Source organism: Glycine max, chromosome 16 (assembly GCF_000004515.6).
Source record: "Glycine max cultivar Williams 82 chromosome 16, Glycine_max_v4.0, whole genome shotgun sequence".
Classification (NCBI taxonomy): Eukaryota; Viridiplantae; Streptophyta; class Magnoliopsida; order Fabales; family Fabaceae; genus Glycine; species Glycine max.
The window spans coordinates 1,528,761-1,538,472 of NC_038252.2; positions in this window are offsets into that span (position 1 = coordinate 1,528,761).

Sequence of the window (9,712 nt, forward strand, 5' to 3'; positions counted from 1 at the left end):
TGGTACAACAAACAAATTTTAAATATATACATGTATTGTGTTTATATATTAAATTTAGGAAAAAAATTCCTTTATAAAATAATTAACCAGATCCCCTAGGAAGAAAAGTCCTAAAGAATATTCATACATCATTTTGACAGGTAAAAATTTAAAAGAGCAAATTAAAGCTGATGTAGAAAAAAAATGAACATTTTATTTTGGCTGGAAAAAAAAAGAAAGGAAAAATAAATATAGTAGAATTTACATAAAAGGTTTTTCTTCTAAAATAAGAGAAAATGAAACACAGGAGAAAGCTTTCAAACAATCCTTTTATCTTTTTTACCGCTTAGTCACAGTTATTTTATATTAAAAAGATGTAACAGTTATTTAATATAATTATATTTTTTACTTTTTTCAGTTGAATACACAATTATAACTTTGTTTCGCTCTTTTTTTTTCATCTGTTTAATGACAAAAGAATATTTTTATCCTCCACAACTTAATAAAGCCTGATAGTGGAATATTTTTTGGCACAACATAAAATCACAAATAACAAATGAATAATAACTTGTCCTAAAGATTTGAATTAAAAACACACACACGGCGAATACGTCACTAGTTTAAAATATATTTTTCACATTCAATGTCTATATCAATTGTCTAAAAATTGATGTAATGTGTGGATATTTTTGTAATATTGATATTGAATATTTTACATTAGTTAATATCAATTTTTTCTAACACAATTTAATAGACATAACTCAGATAATAATATCCGTTAAGATTGCCAGGGAAGACTTGGATGATTGAGCTCTATATAATACACTTTTAAACAGGAAAATAAACTTTAAATATGATTAAATTTAAAATTGAGATAGTTTTATAGTTAATCCAAAGATCTGAAATTTGTAATAATACTTTAAGATTCATGGAAAAGTCAAAGGTCCTAACCATGATAGTTAAAAAAAAATATATTTTTAACACAATTGATAAGTTGATAAATAATTGGATTCTTTAAGCATATTATTAGAAATTAAATTTCTAATAATGCATGAATATGGAGAAAATTTTGTTGGATTTGACAAAATCTAATCTCTATATGGCTAAAGGAACTAGTCTTGAAATGGAACATTGGCTCGCTGATAAATCTCAGAAAAAACAAACAAAAGTAGTTACTAAAAAATAGGTCTAGAAAAAAAAAAAGATTAGTTGAATGAAAAAATTGATATAGAATTTTTTTTTTATACCTAAATTGGTTCCCCAATTAATCTTAAATGTGAGTGTCGATCTTATCATTTAAAAAAATCATAGTAAATTCTTTAGATTGGTTTTTAATTTAACTAGTGTAGAAATTTACTTTCTAATCAGTTGCCATTAATTAGTCTCAGGCTAAAATGCTGACACATTCTCGTGTCATGCATTCTTGCTCCTAGTTTGTCATTGTTACTTTATGTTTGCTATTTACTAGTGTGTGTTAGTCAGTTAGTAAGTGTGTTTGCTATATATCAGTGTGTTTACTCTTTGTTAATGTGTATTTTTCATTGTTAATGCGTGTTCTTTGTTACCGTGAATCTGTGACTCTTTATAATTGTGTGTTAGTGTATGTGTTTCATTGTTAATTTGCTCGAGCTATGTTTGTTCTCTATTTTTAGATTTTGCACGAATCTATATATGACCCTTTTTAACCTGGCCATGACATTTTACTTTCTTGATTTTTTTTTTCAATTCCTAATATAAAATTATAACATCCAACATGTACTTGCCCATAAAAAACAAAAATAAAACATGTACATCATTTATCTAATATTTATAATTTTTTTGAACTATGTCTAAATATTTTTAAAGATGGTATGTTTCCACAAGTTATATTGATGTAACTCTTTTTGCTTCATTTTTTTTTTTTACTTTCGATATTGATATAACTTGTATCAACTATATAAAAATTATTTTTGGTATCACTTTTAAGATAACTATCATAAAGTAACATATTTAATTATTTATCATATATAATAATTTATGAATAAATAATATTATGAAAAATCTTTATGATTTCAAAAATTCTTTATTCTTACTCCAATTTATTTTTCTCTCAATTCTTTTTAGTTCAATAAAATTCATATCTCTTCAAGAAAGTTTATATTATTTCCACTTAAAAGAAGTCAAAAGATAACGAACAGTAAAGAAAAGACACCAAATTAAAGCATATGTACCATAAATGAATTTAAGAAATGGGGAAAAACGGTTCAACTTCTCTTGTATAACACATAAATAAATAGATGGACGCTAATTTAAATGATTCATTGAAAACACATAAATAAAACTATATAAAATAAATAAACGAACGTATATTAGAACCGAATAAAAGTGGCTATCCGCTAACAACAACGCAGTGGCATACAACGACAATTCCAAAAGGCAAAAACGAAAGAGAAAGCAGAAACAAAAGGACTCTTACTCAAATTTATTAGTATCAATGGTGAAATGAAAATAGAAAGATATGTTATGGTTGTGGTTCTTCTACCATCTTCACGAGTATCAGCGGTGAGCACCATACCAAAAGTAAAAGTGAAAAAGGTTTGGGGTTCAAGAAAAGGACTAGCATATATGATTTAGTTAAGTATTAAAAAAAATTAGTCTAATCTATATATTAAAAATAAGGGCTTTAATTTTCATAAATTAATCAATTATAAAAAAATACTACAAAAATCATTATTTTTGGGAGGTTATAGGTATGTTCTATTCAAATCAAATAGAATTATGATAGGAACGAGTAAAAAATACACAATGTGAAACTATATTTTGTTAAACATGAGCCTAAACTTAGTCACACATACATCACATGAATATGACATGTTTATTGAATGTTTGGAGTAGCATTCGAGGGGTATCCAACTTACGTTAGTCAAAGCATCCCTTTAGTAATTTTTTTCGTTTAGGTGTGATAGAATTCGTGCAACCAAGATTTGAATGACAAAGTAAACATACACTTACTTGTCATAAGCCTTTTTTTTAAAGACATAACTTACATAAAAGTTTGGTTTGACTTATAAACCTCTTTTAAGGATACACTTTGAAATAATTTAGTACCCAAACTAATAATTACATTCAAGTTGTTATATAATATGAGCATATTTTTAAGGTCTAATTTGACATTGATGATAACTTATTTATGCTTAACATTAAAAAGATAAATAAATATAAGAATTTAGTATGTTATAACAAATTAAATATTATAATAATAGTAATAAATATTTATTTATGTTTATTTAAATTAGTCGATATGTTAGGCCTAAAAGGTCTTTTAAATGAATTAGAACTTGATCATTTTAACTAAATACATTTCAATAAAAAAAAATTGATTTTTTTTTCTAAACGAGTTTGGCCTAACTTAGGCATGATGTAGATTAGACCATAGGTTCCTATTGAACAATTTGACCTATTTTTATCCCTAATTACAAGTAGGAAAGTTTTTCTTTGAATATTTAATGTAGTTAGGATTTAAACTCAAGACCATTAATTAAACTTGAATAATCTCATATCAAATGATTTATGTGTTTGATAATCCAAAATCATCCCTTTTTAAACCAATAGGGCGAAGACTATTTTTAACAAATATAAATTGTAAAATCTAAATTACATTTTACCATAATTTTTTTCATTTCAAATACTAGTGGTGTTTGCCACCAATAGGGATCCATAAGGGCCCATACGGATTGTCCAGATTGGCAATTCATATGGACCCATAATCAGTATTGGCCCTTACGGATTGTTAATTCGTATGGCCCATACGTAAGGGTAATGCTGGAATTTTCAAAAATTTGTTGGGGTAAAAGAAAAAAATGGGTGCAGGAAGGAAATGCGACTCTTACTTTTGTATGAAAAAAAAATGCAATTGCAGATTCCGGTGTAGTTGCAGGCCTTCTGGAAAAGCTGTTACTGATCCAACAGAACACCGGCCTTCATGAACATGGGTGGTATTTTGTTGTTCTTTCTAATTTCTTCGAGGCTTTCGCACTTTTAAATATCCCAAAGGGCAAGTTTGGTGTTTTCTTCCTACTAATTAAGTTTAATTTTAAATTATTTTATGATAGTGTAAACTATAAAAAGTCATAGATTACTTATCGGTTTTGACATGATTTTTTTCTATAAAAAAATTTAACAAAATTGCGGAAACTAGTATTAATTTAATGACGTTATTCTCACTCGTCACTTAAGGAAGTTTAAGCATTGTCCAAATTCAAATTAAGAAAAAGAGAGAATTATTAAAAAAAATCATGATATAAGAACATGATATATCTAATGTAAAATAATAATGACTTATAAAAAAGAGAATTGTTAAAAAAATAATTTTATTCATCGTATAAAAATGGATTTATATTTTATGAATTTGTCAAAAAAATAAAAATATAGTCACAAATTTACAATACGCAACAATTTATCATTAAAGCTTTAAATTGAGAATATTTGCATATTCTTTCAACCTAACATAATGACGTGTATCACATATGACGATGATGAAAAAAACATGGATCATGTGTATCCACGCATTTGCATATTTCATGTTTTGAGGTTTGTATTTTTTAATCAAAAGATAAAATAAATTTAAATTTAAATTAATTATTAAGTATGAAATAAATTATATTAGAAAAAACATTTATCTTATATGTATTCATAATTATCAACAAATATTTATTATTATTTTTGACCGAATAAATTCATATCAATATCTTCATAAAAAAATTATAGGCCGATCATCACTGGCGTATGGAGTAGATAATTATCACTTTATTCAAAGGTGAATTAGGTATATATAGCTTCCGCTTTCATTTTCACATTTTGATTGAAAGAAAGTTCAGCTACCACTTCTGATGAATCAAGAAATTGACTGATTTATCTCTTTTGGCACTTAATTGAAAGACATCGTGAAAAAGAAAAGGGTACATTTATTTTTTTAAGAAAATTATCATCAATTACGTATGTGCACAACTCTATGATAACTAAACTTTATAATTAGCATAATAATTTTAACCAAAAAATCCTAGTAAGTTTCTTTTTTCTGCGTATTGAATTTTTTATAAGTATGGGATTTGATTTATGGAAGAGAGGCATGGTATTTATAATTTACTTTTAATGTAAATTGAGGATGTGCGTTGATACAAAATTGTATTCAACAAGCATTTCATAACATCATTGTTGGAAGAAAGAAAAATGGTTGGATTCAAAGATAAACCGACAAGTTGAACCTGAACGCAGGAGTGTTGAATTTTTTCAGCTGTTTGGTCGAAAGAAGAGCATTTCCTTTGAAATAAAAACGAGATGAGCTGTTTTGAATTCTTAATTCAAAAATGAACGCTACTATATATAACTATTATATAATGTAAAAAATTTAATGATCATCTACTTATAATATAAAATAATTTGATATCATCAACTAAATAAAAAATATAGTTTATATAACTTTTGAAATAATTAGTATAAAATTAACCATTTTATTATTCATAACTATTTGGAATTAAATAAGAGTGTAAAGTAATACTATTATTTTACAACTTCCATAGGCTGCATTCTCCAATATATAACACATGATATTTTGCATTTTGCCTTTAAAATTGGTGACTAAGGATTAAGAAAGACATAGGGCGACAGTTTTTAGTGCCACAGAAAGCTGAAAGGTAGGCCATCGTGGGTATGATAAAGGACTGCTAACTGCTCCCAAATGAAAACCAATCAACGTTTGCCAAAGAAGGCAGCTGTTTGTTTTGAATGCTGAAATGAGAAATCTTAATATAAAAATTAACAGATTAGAGATTAGTCGTTCCCTATATGTAAACACCCAACATGACTACTTTTTTTTCTATATTTTAATTATTAACAACCCAAAAAAATGTAAAAAGAAAAATAAAGGTTTGACTAAATCACGCCAATCAATTGTTTAATATATAATAAGCATGTGCATCTCTTGAATCATGGACCTAATTTAACTCTTCAAATTAAGCTTAAAAGATAAGGATTATTCCCAAATTTATATATTTCCTTTTGGTTTAATATGGTGTCAATAGCAATAGTTATTTTTTCAGTTTGACGATTTCCGATTATAAGTTATTTTTTACCACGACTTATAGGAGGCAGGCTATCTACCGCTTTTAACCCTGTTTGCTAGGTTTGTGTTCAATGATCGCTTAGGGTCCCTCTTCCATCAATAGGTACTCCCAACGCGTTAACCATATGCCATAGCAGAACTTTTCCGCATGAACATCCAATATAGATTCAGTTGGTTAGTTTGATAATATATCTCCTTCTATCTTCGCCAAAGACAACAATTCCAGTATTCTCAAACACTTATCAACTTGATGAGTAAATAATATAATAGATGATTGGTTATATGATTATCAAATTTTTGAATTAATTCATTATTTTTTACAAGTTTATGAATTCACTCATTATCTATAAGTTAACTAGTGTGAAAATTTTCTTTTAAAATTAAACTTTATAAATTTTAAGTAAACTCGATGAATTTTTGAATTTATTATCGAGTCAACGTGTTAGAATTAAAAAACTTAAATCAAAATGTAAGTCATTTTAGATTTTATGTAAACGATCGAATTTAATAACTTTGATTGATTTAATAAATTTAAAATAAACACAAATATTATAAAATTAATTTATAAAGTGAGAGTCCTCCTCATTTATATTTTATATCTTGATATGATATTTAGATGATGTGAGATTTTTTCTATTTTTTTTAAATAATATCTAAAACAAATTAGTCTTAATCATAAATTTTTATGAAAAATGCGTGTTTTTAATTAAAAGATCAAGAAGAGAGGATTGATTTTTTAACATTGAATTGAAACATCAGGAGGCTAGTTTAGTAGATTCTGTTCTCATCACGCAGCCAGATAGAACAAAGTGATGGGGACCAGTAATGCAACTTACCCAAGAAGACAACACAACCTCTGTCTGGAATCAAGAATTAAATCGAGGCGTTAAATAATTACTCACCCTGCGATGCTAAATACAATGTATTATGTAGTACTAAACATGATGAATTTTTTTAAAATTATGTTCTCGCAGTGTATTAAAAATACATGATCAGACCTGCATGTTTGGTTTTGTTCAATTTTCAAACAGAACGACTTTCACCCGTTACGTTTTTCTTTCTAAATTTTTTATCACACTTATTTTTTTTAAAATAAAATAAATAAATCTAAACATTTGAGTAATTTTTATGGATACTTTTGCAATTAGCATGCAGCTGAATCGTTAATGAAAGGGGCAAATTAAGGGAGCTGGTTTGGCTGATGCATGCGACCAAGAGGTAACAGAGGAAAAACTCTTCGGTGCAGTCGAAGGAACTAGGAAAACAAAAATTTTCATGGTATAACTTAACTCACTTTAAATTTAGAGGGTAATCTACGCATTATATTCACTTTGTCCGATAACGATTGAATGAAAAAGTATTACTTGACATCGTCGAGTGTAAATCCCTGTTAAAGAAGTGAGAGGTAGAATAGAAAGAAAAAAAAATAGGAGATTTTTATTATATAATCATACTATTAGTGTGAAGTATGATTAATTTTAGTAAAAAATTTAACTAATAATGAGATCATATGTATATATTTTTTTTACAAAATTTGAACATAAGATGTTACTCAAGAAAATTTAATTTAATTTAATAATATATTAATAAAATTAAGAGATTATTTGACGAAGGATATATATTCTTGGTGGACGAAGTGTTGTGAGGTCATGAATTGCGTAAGCATTGCCGTATTTGTGAAAAGTGATTTTGGGAATAGAAGGAAATTTTTATCTTTCAAGTCCCTCGATAATAGAAGGAATTTTGGGGAAATGTTTTCATTCATTAGGACTTAGGTGAAGGTTAGTAGGCCACGAACAAAAATAGCTTTTAGTAGGCTACCAACAAAAATAGTTGGATCTAGAGATTTCGAATAATGATATGATATTATTCACATGTGAATTCTGTGTATTTCAAATAAAAGTGAAAGTAGATTCGACTGTTAGTTGGGGTCTATCCGTCTATGTCTCGATTTGGTTAAGGTTTGATTTGTCCAATTCATTTATTTAATAAATAGATTAAGTTTGAGATTTTTTAAAAAAAATTATTTAATCAAATATGTCACGTTATAAACTTTAAGAAAAATTTATTAAGTCTAATCAATTAACCCATCTAACAATAATATATTATAATAAAAATATTATTATTACTATGACTATTTTATTTAAATTATTTTAATTAATATAGTATAAATGGATAATAGAAATATATATATATATATATATATATATATATATATATATATATATATATATATTTGTGTGATTTAAAAAACTTTGATAGCATGTCATATGTAATGTTTGTAGGCAAATTTTATCAATATATTGTGATTTAAAACTATCTTATTATTTTCAATGAAAATATTTGATTTTGTTTAAAAATAATAATATTTTTATATTTTTTAATATGAAACAGACCTTTAAATGAATTGACAAACCTGACGAACAGACCTAGACTTAAACTGTAAAAATATAAAATGAGTCAGGCTAGACTAGGTTTAGGTAGGATTCGGCCCAACTCAACCCAACCTATTTCCACCCCTAATTCTAAACAATGAGTTCGTGGCATTTGAATTTTAAAAATTATAATACTAGAATGATTTAAATACATTTTTTTTTCATGTAGTATTTTTTTTAATTATTTTTGTCTCGATAAATTTTTTCTTTTATTTAAGTTCTTATAAAATATGTTTATTTTGTCTCGATAAATTATCCTTAAAAGAGCTTTAGATAATACTTTGAATAATTAAAAAGTACTTTGCATAGTGAAAAAAAAACATTATATAAACCGCTTTAAGAACGAAAAACAAAATAAATATATTTTATAATAACTAAAACAAAGAAGAAAAATTATAGGAACGAAAATGAAAAAAACACTAAACTTGTTGTTATTAAAGGTGAGTTTGATTTTCTGGAAGAAAAAAAAATGAAAGAGAATTTAAAAAAAATATTTGAATTAAAGTAGAGAGAAGGAAATTTGAAATCCAGTCATAATTTTAAAATGTTCTCTTTCCCCTCTTATTTTTTCATAACCAAACACATGCTAATTTTTTTTATTAACACAATATTATCACTATAAAATCTTATTAATAAGATTTTGGAATTTTGGTCAATAAAAAATGAAATATTCCTAAGAATATCACAGATATACGTTAATAATATGATGAAATATGATATATATATAGTCTATGAATTTTTTTAGAGGAGAAAATAGTCTATGGTTAAAACTATTATGAATGATTAAAAATAGTGAAATGATGCATTGTTATTGGCACTCCCTGTTACGGGGGTTGTCAAATTTTTTTCCTTGTTTTCTTTGTATTATGAGGACTGTTGAAGGATGTACCAAAAAAATGAGGATTGTTGAAGGTTAGGAGTATTTTTTGTAAAAAAAAAAAAAACATGTTTGGAGGGGTATAAATAGTTATTAGAAATATGTCAATAGCAACGCCCAATATTTAGGGACTATGGAGTAACTTTAAAAGATAAATTATATTTTTACTATTTTCTTTTCCATAATATTTTTTGTGTGTAAAATAAAGTTTTTAAATAACTATTATTTTAAATTTTTAAAGTAATATTAATTATTGGTTTTCACTTATATTTTTTATAATATTAATAATGAACAACAAAAATTATAAATTGATTCTCGTGG